This window comes from Mustela lutreola, chromosome 8 (assembly GCF_030435805.1).
Source record: "Mustela lutreola isolate mMusLut2 chromosome 8, mMusLut2.pri, whole genome shotgun sequence".
NCBI classification, from domain to species: Eukaryota; Metazoa; Chordata; class Mammalia; order Carnivora; family Mustelidae; genus Mustela; species Mustela lutreola.
This window is the reverse complement of record NC_081297.1, coordinates 59392490-59411215: the sequence shown is the minus strand read 5'-3', so window position 1 is coordinate 59411215 and position 18726 is coordinate 59392490. Positions and strand designations below refer to the sequence as shown.

Genomic DNA, 18726 nt, shown 5'->3' with positions numbered 1-18726 from the left:
AAAACACTGATAAAAGTATATGACAAGAGAAAAAAATTATATATATATATATATATATATATATATATATATATATTTGTATATATATATGCAAATAAAGAACCTCGTCAAAAAGAACCCCCGAGAATAAGATTAATATACTAATAGGACAGACACAAAAACACAGAAATACTGGTGGAAGAAAAAGATGGGATAGTGGTTGTAAATTCTCAGTGTGGGTGAGGAAGGTTGTTTTGATTCTTCCTGGATGTATCTTGATATCTTTGTTAAAGGACTCAACTTTCCTAAGATAAAGGGGGATTAGTTATTGGTTTACCTATGGGGGTGGCATTGATTGGGGAAAGGGGATTACCTTGAAGTTTAACTCTATATGAATATTAGAAAATTTTAAAAAAGGAATAAACTAAACTAAACTAAAATTTTAAAAAAAGAAATTTAAAAAATAGAAATGGAAAAGGAAAACACAGGTGTATGTATCAAAAAGTTCAGGTTAGAAGGTTATTATGGAATTTGAGGTACTGGACATCTCACTGACATCTCACTGTGATGGTAAATAGGTTAAAAAATTATGTCTCTATATATATAAAAAAATGAGCCAGAATAGTGGGAACGAATTAATAATAAAAATTGTCCTATGAAGTAGTGGTGGTTGTTCTCTTGTCCTCTTTTTTTTTTTTTTTTTTTCCTATTCTGGTTGGTTTTCTGGGGGAGGGGCCTGTCATGTGGGTTTTCAGTCAATGATGTTCTCTGAGTTAAGTCCTCCCACCCCCCTCAAGGGACTCTGAAGAAATTGTTTTTTTCAGGCAAACTGCACCCTGACCTCCCTCTCAGAGAGAATTCTCAGTCTGGCTGCAGAGCCTGAATAAATCCCCCCTTGGCCACTGGTAGAGCAGGTTCCCAGTTGCAGTCCCTAGGGACTCAGGATTTTTTGCTTGTACCCAAAACCATGGCAGCGGCCTCTGTCTGGGCAGCTCCAGATTGCCAGAGAATTTCCAAGCAGCAATCGCACACTGAGATTTTCTTGCTGCCCTGGGCTGGGAGTGCCTGGTCTTTCTGAGTCCAAGAGCACTGGGCTGGCACCTGTGCGCACCTCTCTCAGGGGAGTGCGCGGGGCAATGCTCAGACTCTGATGGCATGGCAGGGCACTCACATGGGGACTGCAAAAAGGCTGGGCTTCTATTGGCTGGCAAGGCTCCCAGCCCCTCATGTGAGCCAGGTGCCACAGGCTCTCAGGAACGCTGGTGGTTCAGGGACCAAGACCTAGTTTTCTCTGCCGCACTCTCTCTGGCTCTGCACCAGTGGTGGCTGTCCTGGGTCTGGGGACTTAAGCCCCTGACCCTAACACCCAGATTCCTGCAATCCCCCCCCCCGCCCCCCGTGATCCTTTGCTCTTTTTGAGTGCTTTCTACCAGACTCCCGAGTTAATGCTGGTCCCCAGACACAGGGCACTCTCTTATTGGGTTATTACTTTTCAATGGGTCACCTCTGGGAGCTCCCTCCCCCTTTTGTTATCTTCCAATATCAGTCCGACTTTCCCACTCCGCTTTACCTGCCCACTGGCATTTTCTGCTCCAGTAGAGATCCAGATGTGTATAATTCTGATCTCAGGCTGATTTCGTGGGTGATCGGAGTTCTTTGGAAGGTTATCAGCTCATTTTAGGGTACAGGTTGAAAAGGCGCCTCCTCCCTTCCCTGCCATCTTGTCTCCCCCCAATAAAATATTTTTTAAAAAAGAATTTATTTTGGAAAAGTTAATTAAAACAGCTATTTTTAAGAACAAATCTACTAAGAAATTAGAATAATATTCATAAGATAGATGTCATTGAGGGTTCCTGGGTGGCTCAGTCATTAAGTGTCTACCTTAGGTTCAGGTTATGATCCCAGTATCCTAGGATGGAGTCCCACATAGGGCTCCCTGGTGGGTGGAGAGTCTGCTTCTCCCTCTCCCTCTGCCTGTTGCTCCCCTGCTCTTGCTCTATCTCTTGCTGTCAAATAAATAAATAAAACCATTTAAAAAGATAGATGTCATTGAATTACTAAAATAAATAATGCATTGAGGATGCAGTTACCCAGAAAATTGAATGATTTAGTCTCCTTTGAAAAAATAGGCAATGGTCTAAGAAGATGATATTTTAAAAAAACATTTACTTATTCATTTGACAGAGAGAGAGAGAACAATCAGGGGGAGTAGCAGGCAGAAGGAGAGGGAGAAGCAGGTTTCCTGCTAATCAGAGAGCTGGATGCAGGGCTCAATGCAGGGCTTGATGGGGGACTCAATGGGGGACTTGATGGGGAGTTTGTTAGGGGGACTTGATTCCAGTACCCAGGATCATGACCTGAGCCAATGGCAGATGCTTAACCAACTGAGTCACCCAGGCTCCTCAGAAAGGTGATATTTTCATTGAATACTTAGAGGGCTCAGGACAGTTTATACATTTGAGACAAGAAAATTTTAGCAAGCACACGATGTGGGAATTTTACAAAAGTATAATGGCAAGCAGAATGAAAGTGATACTACTAATACTCTTTTACTCATCATTCAGAACACTCATTTTGTTAAGAAAATAAAGACCAGATATCTACCAGACAAGTCCATAATATCGGGAGAATAAGCTTAAGATAAAAATTTAATAGATAACAAGATCTTCAGTTGAAGTAATGAAAACTAAGCCTTCCTGAGTTTAAGTTTCTATCAATCATTTTAGCTGTGTATCTCTCAAAATGATCTTAGTCACTCCAAACTTTCTTTTGTTACTATACATAATGCTAATAATAATTATATTATAATATTGTTTCCATAATTATGTGATTTATATAGAATACCTAGCAGTTCATGCACCTAGTGGATGTCAACAGTAATATAAATCTTATTTTTATATCATATTTATTGTCTGGCCTACATCACTAGAGCAGCAAAGCTGGAACCATTTCTGGTAAAGCATTTCAGCATTTCAGGTGGAAGTTGTCTCAAGAAGTAAGTTGTACCTGTATTTAAAAAGCTATATTACTTGTTAAAGACAAATTTAACAAGAACAGAAGCAAAAACAAAGCAAAATTTGGGCAATCAGGATTGTGAGATCAAATGTTGAAATATAAAGTGATATTTCATAGACAAAAAAACATAAAAGGCTGGTGGTACAACTGTCATCTGTCTGGGGTTAGGAAGAAGTAGGAATGGGAAAGTCTTAGTTTAGAAGTGCCAGACCCTTATTAAAATTTAGAGAATCTGTGATAAATAACTTGTAAGTGACAGATATCTTAAAATATGTAAGAGAAGATTTTTCAGAATAGCTCCAAATGAATTAGTGGCTAACTTGGAGAGTATGTTATTTTTTCCTTTTTTTAAATTTAAATTCAATTAGCTGGCATCACTAGTTTCAGATGTAGTCTTCAATAATTCATCAGTTGTATATAACACCCAGTACTCATCACATCATGTGACATCCTTAATACCCATCATCCAAAGACCCTATCCCCCGGACAATATGTTTTAAGCAAACTCATTGTATTTGGCTCCTTAATAGGATCAAAATAATCAGAATATTGAGACAGCTTTAGTTTAGGCTGTTCTTGTACAGCTGAACCTTGTACAATACAGATTTGACATTCACCATTCCATTTATATGTAAATATTTTGATAAATACATATAGTACTGTAAATTTATTTTTCTTATGATTTTCTTAATAATGTTATCTTTTATCAAGCTTATTTTATTGTAATATTACAAGATATAATACATGCAATATAGAAAATATGTATCAATAAACTGGTTATGTTATCAATAAGTCTTCCCGTCAACAGTAGTCTATTAACAGTAAACATTTCAGAGAGTAAAAAGGTATATATGGATTTTACTTTGCAAGGGGCATTGCCCCAATTGCTATCCTCTTCCAGGATCAACTGTATTAGACTCAATATGGATATACATATATATATGTGAATACATATATGTACATGTACACATACTTACAATATACACACATACACATGTACATACTATGTGTGTATATGTATGTGTATACACACCCACACATATACAATTACAACATTCTTGAAATCATATTTGTAACCCAAATACCTTTTAAGAAGCAGTTCATTCTACAAGCTTTACATATACATAAAATATTGTCCAGTTGATCATATACATAGACTTCCTCCTGCTTATATTTTATTCAGTTCCTTAAGATAGCATTATTCAAACATATTTTCTTCTAAATAACTAGTTCCTACAGAACATACTTTAGCAAAACAATCACATTTCTAATAGACAATTTCAAAGATGAGCACCACCACTGATGGCTAATCTCTGTTAAAATTTTATTATAATTACTTTAAACATAATTATTGCCAACAGATTGTATTTTAAAAATATAAATGAATATAATGTTTTATTATAAATTAATGAGTAATTTCAGTAAATAAACTCACTGTGTTTAAGAACATAAACCTGATCACAAATAAAGATAGTAATAACCTTTGAATTGTGTGTTACAATAAGTATAATTCAAATTAAACAATATTTTGTAGTCTTGAGTAAGTAGGAATTATAGACAAGAGAGATAGATTGAAAAATGTGGCTTTATTTCTTTCCTATATCTAGAGGAAAAGGAAGTGAGATGAGAAAAAAAGATATATCTCATGAAGAATATAGGAACATGAACATTAAAAGCAAAAGCTTTTGTGGATAAAACATGAAAGAGATTAAGATGAGTATCATAGAGATAAAGGGAAAAAAGAGGAAACTATGTACTGAAAGCTACTATTGAATACACTGATATTATATAAGACAACTTTGTTCATTTCCAGTATGTATTATGCAACAGAAAACTCATTTGTTTGAAAAATAAACAATTTTGTGTACTATATTCATGAAGGCTTTATTCACCTGTGGGTTCTTCAAAGTGTAAATGAAAGGATTAAAAAGTGGAGCCACAGAATTATTGAGCACTACAATTCCCTTGGAAAAAAGATGTTCTTTGTTTGACTGATGGTTTAACATACATGAAGATGCAGCTGCCATAAGAAAGGGATATCACAATCATGTGAAAACATGTTGAAAAGTTTTTTCTTCTGCTTACTTGAAGGGATTTTTAGAACTGTTAAGACAATATAGATATATGATATTATCACCATCACCAATGTGACTATGTGTGTCACCAAAGCAGAGATGTATCCCATTGTCTCTAAGAGCTGCAGGAGATCTGCATGAGGGGAGTTGTATCACAGTAGAAATGGTCAACAATGTTGGAGGCACAGAAGTCAAGATTTATGCCTAAGAGGAGAGGTGGAAAGATGACAAAAAACCCAGCAAACCAACAACAGAAGACAAGTTGAATGCAGATCTTACTGTTCATGATGGTTGTGTAATGCAGGGGCTTACAGATGGCAACATAGTGGTCTTAGGACATAGCAGCCAGCAAGTAAAATTCAGATGCACCAAGGAGGAAGGTAAAAAACACTTGAGTTGCACAACAATGAAAGGAAATGGTTTTGTCTCCAGTTGCCATAGTAACCAACAATTTAGGGATGCATGTAGTAGTATAAGAAATTTCTAGGAATGAAAAATTCCGAAGGAAAAAATACATGGGGGTCTTGAGGTGAGTATCCAAAAGGGTGAGTGTGATGATGGTCAGATTGCCGGTGATGCTCAGCAAGTAGGTGAGAGGCAGAAAGACAAATAACACAACTTTCAACTGTGGGTCATCAGTCAAACCTGCCAGAATAAACACTATCACTTGTGTGCAGTTTTCCATTACTGACCTTTACCTTTGCAGGTCTAAATAGAAAAGAAAGGAAGAAAGAAATTGATGATCCCAATGGAAAAATAACAGTGATTTAAGTGTTTAAAGTTAGTAAAGTGATATTTCAGATAGAAAACAATGCTCATATGATCTCCCTGATATGAGGAAGTGGTGATGCAACATGGAGGCTTAAGTGGGTAGGAGAAGAATAAATGAAACAAGATGGAATTGGGAGGGAGACAAACCATAAGTGACTCTTAATCTCACAATACAAACTGAGGGTTGCCGGGGGGAGGGTGTTTGGGAGAAGGGGTTGGGATTATGGACATTGGGGAGGGCATGTGATTTGGTGAGTGCTGTGAAGTGTGTAAACCTGGGGATTCACACACCTGTACCCCTGGGGATAAAAATATATGTTTATAAAAAATAAAAATAAATTAAAAAAAAAAGAAAAGTAAACAATGCTCATTCATGTTTTGAAGATGGATATGCCAGGAAGAACTATAGTTTGCATTTCCACAGCAGCTGGACAGAGAATTTCATCCTTAATTCAGTTCTACCAGAGACTAACCGATGTGATTATAGCAATTGTTGAGCATTTTTTTTTTTATTTTTTATAAACATATATTTTTATCCCCAGGGGTACAGGTCTGTGAATCACCAGGTTTACACACTTCACAGCACTCACCAAATCACATGCCCTCCCCAATGTCCATAATCCCAACCCCTTCTCCCAAACACCCTCCCCCCGGCAACCCTCAGTTTGTTTTGTGAGATTAAGAGTCACTTATGGTTTGTCTCCCTCCCAATCCCATCTTGTTTCATTGATTCTTCTTCTACCCACTTAAGCCTCCATGTTGCATCACCACTTCCTCATATCAGGGAGATCATATGATAGTTGTCTTTCTCTGCTTGACTTATTTCGCTAAGCATGATACGCTCTAGTTCCATCCATGTTGTTGCAAATGGCAAGATTTCATTTCTTTTGATGGCTGCATAGTATTCCATTGTGTATATATACCACATCTTCTTGATCCATTCATCTGTTGATGGACATCTAGGTTCTTTCCATAGTTTGGCTATTGTGGACATTGCTGCTATAAACATTCGGGTGCATGTGCCCCTTTGGATCACTACATTTGTATCTTTAGGGTAAATACCCAATAGTGCAATTGCTGGGTCATAGGGCAGTTCTATTTTCAACATTTTGAGGAACCTCCATGCTGTTTTCCAGAGTGGCTGCACCAGCTTGCATTCCCACCAACAGTGTAGGAGGGTTCCCCTTTCTCCGCATCCTCGCCAGCATCTGTCATTTCCTGACTTGTTGATTTTAGCCATTCTGACTGGTGTGAGGTGATATCTCATTGTGGTTTTGATTTGTATTTCCCTGATGCCGAGTGATATGGAGCACTTTTTCATGTGTCTGTTGGCCATCTGGATGTCTTCTTTGCAGAAATGTCTGTTCATGTCCTCTGCCCATTTCTTGATTGGATTATTTGTTCTTTGGGTGTTGAGTTTGCTAAGTTCTTTATAGATTCTGGACACTAGTCCTTTATCTGATATGTCGTTTGCAAATATCTTCTCCCATTCTGTCAGTTGTCTTTTGATTTTGTTAACTATTTCCTTTGCTGTGCAAAAGCTTTTGATCTTGATGAAATCCCAGTAGTTCATTTTTTCCCTTGCTTCCCTTGCCTTTTGCGTTGTTCCTAGGAAGATGTTGCTGCGGCAGAGGTCGAAGAGGTTGCTGCCTGTGTTCTCCTCAAGGATTTTGATGGATTCCTTTCGTACATTGAGGTCCTTCATCCATTTTGAGTCTATTTTTGTGTGTGGTGTAAGGAAATGGTCCAATTTCATTTTTCTGCATGTGGCTGTCCAATTTTCCCAGCACCATTTATTGAAAAGGCTGTCTTTTTTCCATTGGACATTCTTTCCTGCTTTGTCGAAGATTAGTTGACCATAGATTTGAGGGTCTATTTCTGGGCTCTCTATTCTGTTCCATTGATCTATGTGTCTGTTTTTGTGCCAGTACCATGCTGTCTTGATGATGACAGCTTTGTAATAGAGCTTGAAGTCCGGAATTGTGATGCCACCAACGTTGGCTTTCTTTTTCAATATCCCTTTGGCTATTCGAGGTCTTTTCTGGTTCCATATAAATTTTAGCATTATTTGTTCCATTTCTTTGAAAAAGATGGATGGTACTTTGATAGGAATTGCATTAAATGTGTAGATTGCTTTAGGTAGCATAGACATTTTCACAATATTTATTCTTCCAATCCAGGAGCATGGAACATTTTTCCATTTCTTTGTGTCTTCCTCAATTTCTTTCATGAGTACTTTATAGTTTTCTGAGTATAGATTCTGTGTCTCTTTGGTTAGGTTTATTCCTAGGTATCTTATGGTTTTGGATGCAATTGTAAATGGGATTGACTCCTTAATATCTCTTTCTTCTGTCTTGCTGTTGGTGTAGAGAAATGCAACTGATTTCTGTGCATTGATTTTCTATCCTGACACTTTACTGAATTCCTGTATAAGTTCTAGCATCGCTCCAGAGGCTAAACCGGGGCGAAGCCCACGCGGGGTCAGCGTGGCCTCAGGTCCCGCAGGGTCACAGAAGGATCGGGGGTGTCTGAGTGTCGCAGAGCTTGCGGGTATTGGAACGGGAAAGCCGGCTACAGAGGCAGAGCCGACAGTAAGCTCGCAGCTCCGTGTTACCTTGAACCGGTCGCAGGCTCGGTGAGCTCGGAGCGCGGCCGGAGGTCAGGCAGACGGGAGTAACTGGGCGCTGTTCTCTGAGGGCGCACTGAGGAGTGGGGCCCTGGGCTCTCGGCTCCTCCGGGCCGGAGACCAGGAGGCCGCCATTTGTATTCCTGTCCTCTGGAACTCTACGGAAAGCGCTCAGGTAACAAAAGCTCCTGAAAGCACACCCGAGCAGATTACTCACCCCGGCCCCGGGTAAGGGCGGTGTAATTCCGCCTGGGGCAAATACACTTGAGAATCACTACACCAGGCCCCTCCCCCAGAAGATCAACAAGAAATCCAGCCGAGACCAAGTTCACCTACCAAGGAGTGCGGTTTCAATACCAAGGAGAGCAGCAGAATTCCAGAGGAGGAGAAAGCCAAACACGGAACTCATGGCTTTTTTCCTGTGATTTTTTTTAGTCTTGCAGTTAATTTAATTTTTTATTTTTCATTTTTTTTTTTCTCGCCTTCGGGTAAAATTTTTTTTTTAACTGTTACCTTTTTCTTTTTTAACGATTTTTTACTAGTTTATCTAATATATATATATTTTCTTTTTTACATTTTTCTTAGGTGTTTTCTTTTTTTAAAAATTCTTTTCTTTTCTTTTCTTTTTTTTTTTTCTTCTTTTCTTTTTGTTTTTTTTTTTTTTTTTTCTTTCTTCCTTTTTGAACCTCTTTTTATCCCCTTTCTCCCCACTCACGATTTTGGATCTCTTCTAATTTGGTTAAAGCATATTTTCCTGGGGTTGTTGCCACCCTTTTAGCATTTTACTTGCCCCTTCATTTACTCTTATCTGGACAAAATGACAAGACATAAAAATTCAACACAAAAAAAAGAACAAGAGGCAGTACCGAAGGCTAGGGACCTAATCAATACAGACATCGGTAATATGTCAGATCTAGAGTTCAGAATGACAATTCTCAAGGTTCTAGCCGGGCTCGAAAAAGGCATGGAAGATATTAGAGAAACCCTCTCGAGAGATATAAAAGCCCTTTCTGGAGAAATAAAAGAACTAAAATCTAACCAAGGTGAAATCAAAAAAGCTATTAATGAGGTGCAATCAAAAATGGAGGCTCTAACTGCTAGGATAAATGAGGCAGAAGAAAGAATTAGTGATATAGAAGACCAAATGACAGAGAATAAAGAAGCTGAGCAAAAGAGGGACAAACAGCTACTGGACCACGAGGGGAGAATTCGAGAGCATTTTTATATGAGGAAATATCACAGGGAAATTAGACTGCATTTTAAGACATTGAAAAATGCTTCTTCTCTCTTGATTTTATGCAAGAGTTGAGATAGATTCCATTTCCTATTCAATTAAGAGATTTTTATTCTAGAACCAAAACGATTATTGTCATTAAAAGTATATCACTTATGGTTTGTCTCCCTCCCAATCCCATCTTGTTTCATTTATTCTTCTTCTACCCACTTAAGCCTCCCTGTTGTATCACCACTTCCTCATATCAGGGAGATCATATGATAGTTGTCTTTCTCTGCTTGACTTATTTCGCTAAGCATGATACGCTCTAGTTCCATCCATGTTGTAGCAAATGGCAAGTTTTCATTTCTTTTGATGGCTGCATAGTATTCCATTGTGTATATATACCACATCTTCTTGATCCATTCATCTGTTGATGGACATCTAGGTTCTTTCCATAGTTTGGCTATTGAGGGTTGCCGGGGGGAGGGGGTTTGGGAGAAGGCGGTGGGATTATGGACATTGGGGAGGGTATGTGATTTGGTGAGTGCTGTGAAGTGTGTAAACCTGGTGATTCACAGACCTGTACCCCTGGGGATAAAAATATATGTTTATAAAAAATAAAAAAAATTAAAGTCTAAAAAAAAAAAAAAAAAAAGTATATCAGATGGGGCGCCTGTGTGGCTCAGTGGGTTAGGCCGCTGCCTTCTGCTCAGGTCATGATCCCAGGGTCCTGGGATCGAGCCCCGCACCAGGCTCTCTGCTCAGCGGGGAGCCTGCTTCCTCCTTTCTCTCTGCCTGCCTCTCTGCCTACTTGTGATCTCTGTCAAATAGATAAAATCTTTAAAAAAAAAAAAAGTACATCAGAAAATGTTTTCATAAAATATACAGCACTTGATTCTGTCAATAAACAGGGTTACTATAGCTTTACCATTTTACTCAACTAATCAAATTCAAGTGCCTGATTCTTCTGTCATTTCTTTCATGGCTAATGAGATACAATTTCAGAGAAATTAATATGAAATATCATGAATGGTTTTATTTTTTATTCTTCTTAATACTTCCATCCCATCAATCTCTGTTATCATCTCTTTCTTCCCATGTTGTACTCTCAAAAACATCAGTAGGAACAGTCTGGTAATATTGGTGTGTGTAATTAAAAAAAAGTGCAGTTTTCCTCTAAAAGTTATGATTGTGAAAAATGAAAAAAAATCTAAATGACAGTAGTGGCTATATAAGCAGATAGAAATAAATAAATAGGGTTTCAGGAAATTGCATGAGCAAGGAGAAAGATAAAGATAAAGCTTATGGAAACCTAGAGATGCTATGGTTTTTTAGAAATAGCATGGTGAAGGGTGCCTGAATCAGATAAGTGGCAGGCTCTTGATTTCGGCTCAGGTCATAATCTCAGGATCCCAGATTAAGTCCCACTCCATGCTCAGCATGGAGTCTGCTTCTCTTCCTCTCCCTCTGCCCTTCCCCCTGCTCTCTGTCTTTTTCTTTCTCTCAAATAAATAAATAAATAAATCTTTAAAAAGAAAGAGAGAATAGTGACTTTATGGGGAAAATTAAAAGAAGTAAATTAGTAAATAAAAATTAAAAGAAAATTAAAACAAAAATTAGTGTAATCTTAAAATTAATAATATGTAAATTATTATTAGTAAATAAAAATTACACAAAAATGTTTACCATAAAATTTCTTTCATCTGCATCTATGCTTTACACTTACCATTTATTCTTTATCTAAAATACAGACTGAAAAGCTGAACAATTTGAGGTCAGCATGGCCTAAAAGAGATGAAGGGTATTTTTTTTAATTTTTAATTTTTTATAAACATATATTTTTATCCCCAGGGGTACAGGTCTGTGTACACTGTACACATTTAGTAAAGTGATATTTCACTTTACACACTTTACAGCACTCACCAAAGCACATATCCTCCCCAATGTCCATAACCCCACACCCCTTCTCCCAACCCCCCTCCCCCTGCAACCGATGAAGGGTATTTGGTAAGTTTCAAACACAGTGAATCACAAAAGAGTGCTGACAAAATTTTAGAAGACATGTATTTCTCTATTATAAGGATATTCAAATAATAAGTAATTAAATAAATATTAATTACAGATAACTATGATTATCACAAAACATGGCGTATATTAAGTGAGACCAAAATTTGAGATCAGGATTAAGTTTGAAAGAGGATTTTTCCTAAATTGTCCTCTGAAAAGTACAATCTGTACCAACAATTATGGGGCAACTTAAAGTGCTTTTTTTTTAAAATTAATGATTCTAAGGAAGATTTCTTTTTTCAGTATCTTCATATTAAACATGTAAAATAATTAAGGTTTAGTAATGGGACCAAGATAGAAAATATTTTCTGTTTTGAGAATTTTGATATAATTATTTCCAATCTCTAAAACATACATTATTATTTCAAAGACATATACATAAAAATAACCATACAAGTACAAACAAAATTTGTTCCAGTTATACCTGTAGGCATTTATAGAAGAATTCTCAGATTAAAAAATAAGATCTGTTGTCAGTCATGTTAATAACTGAGTGGATAGAAGTAAGGACTGTTGTTTTTCCTCCACAGTTCTTTTACGTTCACATAATTGTAAAGTGATGAATTATAAATTTTTCTTCATTTACACAAATTACTCCAATGGCAACAACTGTAGGAATGCTTATATCTAAATCACCTTAATCACAGTTTTATTATATAAGGTTATATTTTTGTCCAACTTCAACAGTTACACACCCCAACAATCCCCCCAACATGCATTGTATAAAAGTTAACAAGGTCACATTACAAAACCGTTAGAAATCAGAACTAGGTTAGATTTTGTGAATATTAGTGAAATTTTTGAAATGTAATGTTTTTTAATACTTAATTTTCATTGTATTCTTTTTCCATGATTTTTCTTAAATCACAGTTTAAAGGTTAGAAAAAGTAGGGCTAATACCATAATGGTAAAAATAGGAGAAAATGGGTTAAAGCATATCTAATGGAAATATGACCTAAATAAACTTTAGACATACCAATCCTTTTCAACCATTTGAGTCATAAGTCAATCTGCCAAAAACACCTAAACATTAAACTCTCTTTTTGGAAACTATTAAAAGACTTATTCCGACAAAGTATCTCTGTTTAAATATTTAACTTTTTTATCATCAGGCTGAACAAACCACACTGACATTCCATTCCTTTCTGAAGGAATCTCCCTTTATCCCACAATCTATGATTATTTTTCGTTTCTATTCATAACTACTTTGTAAATGGCTTTAGAGCTTTTTTTCCAGATTTGTAGAGTAGCATATTAAATTTCCCCATTACTATAATTTACTTATTTATGCTTTGAATGCTTTTCTTAGTATTATTTGCAGTGCCATATAATTCATGAACACTTGATCCCATTGAGTATTTATGCCTTCTGGGCCCTGAAGGAAAATATCTAAAGATTATGACGAGTTCCCAGAAGTTATGAGATCCAAGAACACCATTCCCAAGGGTTGCAAATTTATACATTATACATGAGTTCTCCCCGGGCACTAAATAATTAAAAAAATAAATTATATATATTTTTTTCAAAGCTACTTTTAACTGTGTCTCCAAAGCTTTCAGTATAGATGTCCCTAATCTGAGCTTGCCCTTCCACACAGATGTGTTTTAATATCCCAAATACATAGATAAAAAATTGGAAGTTTTAAAAGCAAAGATTATTTCAGTTGGTAATAACAGGTGACAGTATTAGCTGGAGAATTTATTAGCCAGTCATAGAAAGAAACTGTACCTGAAATAGCTAAAATTTTATGTCCTGTATGTTATTTTGTTTCTATTCTAAATTTAGTCTTTCCTCCAAAAGTCTTTGCAAAATGATCTAGTAGATCCTAAACTTATATTTCATAACACCCATTCTTCACTTCTTCAGTATTAATAGAATATTTATCTATGTTTATAGCTAGACTTCCTTGCAACTTGTTGTGACCATGTGACTAAATTATGAGCAAAGGTTATAAGTGGAGATATGTAATTTCCATGGACTATCGTTTGATGAAAGAGATTTGCTCTTTTCCATTTAACCCCCCTCTCATTGCTGTGATATCAGCACTTGGGAAGACAAGCCATTTAGAGCCATGAATATGAGCAACCATACTAGGAATACACTGGCTGTTCAACAAGAGGGAGTAAACCCAGGTTCCTGACACCATTGCATTAACTTAGAAACACAGTGACTTCATAGAGGAGTTTCAACATACCAGACTGAACATTTAAATAAGATAAAAGTAAAGCTATTAGTGATTAAAGTGCTACAATATTTGTCTTTCTTATATTCTACCAAATCAATGGTATATTTTTTAAGATTTTATTTATTTATTTGACACACAGAGAGAGAGATCACAAGTGCACAGAGAGGCAGACAGAGAGAGAGAGGGAAGCAGAGAGTCCAATGTGGAGCTCAGTCCCAGGACCCTGGGATCATTACTAGAGCCAAAGGCAGAGGCTTTAACCCACTGAGCCACCCAGGCACCCTGAAATCTATGGTATTAATCAAAGCCTGATATTTTACCTCGAGTCTAACAGGTTGGCCAACCATCATTTCACAGATACTGAACAGAGGGATCCTATTGGGGCAGTGACAGAAAGCTTTATTATTTATTATATAGCAGGAAGCAGGAGCTTCATATTCTTATCAGTTCCCTTTCTCTGCAGAGAAGGGCTCTAATGGGTATTGTGTTACACAGTGCACCTACATCTAAAGCTGAGGAATCCCTAAATTAGTAAATTCTCAGTCTTTTCAAGAGGAAAACCTTCCTAATTTTTCCCTACTAGAAGGCAATATCTTTTTTAAAAATTATTATGTTCAGTTAGCAGTCAAAACCACAGGGAGATACTACCTTACACCAGTTAGAATGGCAAAAATTAACAAGACAGGAAACAACAAATGTTGTCAAGGTATGGAGAAAGGGGAACCCTCTTACACTGGTGGTTGCAATGGAAGCTGGTACAGCTACTCTGGAGAATAGTATGGGAATTCCTCAAAAAGTTAAAAACTAGAGCTACCCTATGTCCCAGCAGTTGCACTACTAGGTAATTATCCCAAAGATACAGATGTAGTGAAAATAAGGAGCATATGCACCTGAATGTTCATAGCAGCAATGTCCACAATAGCCTAAATGTGGTAAGAGATCAGATACCCTTCAAGAGATGAATGGATAAAGAAGATATGTTCATATATACAATGGAATATTACTCAGCCATCAGAAAGGATGAATGCCCATCATTTACACTGACATGGGTGGACGTGGAGAAGATTATGTTAAGTGAAAGAAGACAAGCAGAGAAAGACAATTATCACACAGTTTCACTCATATGTAGAACATAAGGGATGGCATGGAGGACATTAGGGGAAGAAAGGGAAACCGAATGGGAAGATAGTATTTTTAATATACTTCTAAGGGGAAAAAATCTACCAAATCTGTTGCAAAATATTCCTGAATAGAGAGTCCAGAGCAAAAGCTATCACATGTAGAAATGTTTCAGAATTTCCACCCACAAAATCCATCCCTCATTTCTAAACCAACTCAGCTTCTGCTGCAAATTCACCTAAGTATGTTCCTCTGTTGTCCTCTCTGATTATTCTGCAGGTCTATTTTATCACTCCCAAGATGCTAGTTACAGTGTTCTCCAAAAGGATGCAAGCCAGTGACTAGCCCTCACACAAGTATAAGCCCTCTTGGGGCTAAGGTCTCCTAGAAAGAGTTTACAATTTTGGAGGTTGGCAGCTGAGTTAAAAATCCATCATTCATATTACAGGTTAGTAATGCTTCTGACATAGCTTTCAGCTGGCTCTCAGGGCTCCCAATTCAATAACTTGTTTTTGGAGGGACTGCTTACGTATATTTAATACATCTGTCCTATTTGTTCAAGCCATCATCCATGTGACATTTGTCTGCTCCACTATATGACTTAAAATAGGAGTGAGGAAGACATTTGGAAGCATTTTGCCTGACTAAAGTAAAAAACACAAGAAAGAACACATACTGGTGAGGATATGGATAAAAAGGAACCCTTGTACACTGTTGGTGGGAATGCAAATCAGAACAGCCACTGTGGAAAACACTATGGAGATTCCTCAAAAAATTAAAAATAGAACCACCATATGACCCAGCAATTCCACTACTGGGTACTTACCCAAACAATTTTAAAGCATTAATTTGGAAGGATATTGTACCCCTATGTTTACTGTAGCACTTTTTATAAAAAGCCAAATTATGGAAGCAATACAACCCAAGTATCCATTGATAGATGAATTGATAAAGAAGATATAATAGTTATCTTTCTAGTATCTATAATCTGTCTATCTATATATCCATCATCTATCTTCAAATATATATATATATATATATATATATATATATATACAATTTGATATTACTCAGCCATAAAAAGAATGAAATCTTGTCATTTGCAACAAGGATAGATCTAGTGGATATAATGCTAAGTGAAACAAGTCATTCAGAGAAAGACAAATAACATACGATTTCTCTCTCACATGTGGAATTTAAGGAGCAAACAAAGAAAAAGAGACAAACCAAAGAGTGGACTCTTAACTATAGAGAACAAGCAGATGGTTATCAGAGGGTAGGTGAGTGGAGGGACAGGTGAAATAGATGAAGGTAATTTAGAATACACCTATCGTGATGAACAATGAAAAATGTATACAATTGCTGAAACACTATATTGTACACTTAAAATGAATATTGCACTGTCTGTTAATTTTACCAGAATTAAAATAAGTTTTGAAAAGAAGTATTTTGCCTGTGGGTGAAGGTAGGTGTGTGGGGTGACTAGGAGGTGCTAGAGTGGTTCCCTATTATCTCTGTTATCTTCATCTGATGGAGGATGGCTTACCTAAAAGTCAAGCAAATTTAAAATTCTTGCCCTGAAGTATTTGTCTTTTGGAGAAAGGCTCCAGAGACAGTTCTTAGCGGCAAAGATCATTAAGTCTTCTGGGATCTAAAGTGTCCTCTTCCCTGATAATGGGTTTTCTCTCTCTCCCTCTCTCTCTCCACTTCCACAAAATCTGAGTAGTCCATTCCACAACTATAATTTCATCCGGTTTCCAGTCATACCCTTCTCATACTCAGGAACCCCTCATCTAGAGGAGTCAGGGGATGAGGGACAAGGAAAATTTTATAAAACTTACCAAGAATTAAGTTTGAATCTATGTGGCCATGTTACCATCTGGAATTTGTACCAACTAAACAGATTTGAGTTTGTTAAGGCAATAATAAAACAATGTATTGGGTGATATTATTAAATACGATAGGTCTGTGTCACAACTGAGACCCTGAGCTTAGAAAAATACCAGTACTTTAAAGAGGTTGCCAGTAAACCTGCCCAGTCTTGCCCAGTACAGGACATTATCTTAATTCCAGTTAGGGAAAAAAAAAAACAAAACAAAAACAAACAAACAAACAAAAACACCTGCCTTCTACCCTTGAGGAATAAATGATCTCTATCTCCGTTGCTGAATGATTTAAAAACAATTGTAAAAGTAATGTAGAGCAAGAGCTAATACAAGATATATAAAAAGTCCATGGAAAATTGTTACTCAAAAGTCATGACTGCACAGCTGGTTGCATCAAATAAACTCTTAAGGAGGATTTTTTTTTTTTTTTTAATTAGCTATCTAAACTTGAAGTGTTTGAAAACAGTAAGAAGATAAGATATCAGGAATCCTTGGCATCAAGTATTGATGAGTTACTTAGATTATCACTTAGAAAGAAGCTTCTATTGGGGCAACTGGGTGGCACAGTCAATTAAATATGTGCCTTTGGCTCAGGTCATGATCTTGGGGTCTGGGACTGAGCCTTGCTTTGGGCTCCCTGTTCAGCTGGGAGCCTGATTCTCCCTCTCCCTATTTCCCTCCCCCTGGTTATGCTCACTCTCTCTCTTTCTCTCAAATAAATAAGTAAAATCTTAAAAAAAAAAAAAAAGAAAGAAAGAAGCTTGCTTGAAAGGATAACCTTTTTCAAAGTAAATAGAGATGATACAAAACAATATAAGCATGTGAAATATATTCACATATCTATGGTGGCTATAACTAATAATGTTTTATGACATATTTGGAAGTTGCTAAGAGAATAAATCTTAAAAGATCTCATCACAAGAAAAAAAATGTAACTATGTATGGTGACAGATTGTAAATAGACTTATTGTGGAGATGATTTTGCAATGTATATAAATATCAAATCACCATGTTTTACACGTGAAACCATAACAGTGTTATATGTCAACACTTCAACTGAAAAAATAAAAAAAGATCAGAACCTCCTTTGTTTTCAGTAACAACTGACATAAAGCTATAAGAGATAATAAATTTCTTGAGGGTAGTCATGGGAACTTCATTTTGCTGAGTATAAATCAAGCTAAGAATTTAAAGCCACAAACTTGTCATTTCCCTTCTCTCTATATAGTTAGATACAACCTTTCTGCCTTGTAGCACGATAGTGAATATATTTCACATGCTTATTGGCTAACATTCAAACCTCAAAAAAGAAAACTTAACTACCAAAAAGTATTGTAGTAATTGTTCTAGTCTATTTGGACTACTATAACAAAATATCAGAAGACTCTGTGTCATACATAAAAAGAAATGTATTTCACACAGTTCTGGAGCATGGAAAACCGTGTTCAGAGTGTCATTGTGGTCAGATAAGGGCCTTCTTCCAGTTTTCTGTTTTCTCATTGTATGCTTACATGGTGGAAGGAGGGGGACAGAATTCTCTGGGGTCCTTTCATAAGAGCACTAATCCTGTTAGTGGTTTCACGCCTATGATCTAACTACCTCCCAAAGGCCCTATCCCCTACCACCATCACCTTTGGGAGTTAGAATTTCAAAATATGAATTTTGGGGTTCCTATTAAGACCATAGCAATAATTCACCAACTTACATTAATAAAAGCCTGGGGGAATATATGTGATAATAGATTCTAAGGGTGATATACCAGAAAGAAAGTAAATATAATTCTATAT

At 36.6% G+C, this 18726-nt stretch overlaps 1 pseudogene; it reads right to left on the bottom strand.

Moving 5' to 3' along the window:
* Nucleotides 1-4829: 4829 nt before the first annotated feature.
* LOC131837871 (olfactory receptor 6C74-like) lies at nt 4830-5754 on the bottom strand (annotated as a pseudogene).
* Nucleotides 5755-18726: the final 12972 nt, after the last annotated feature.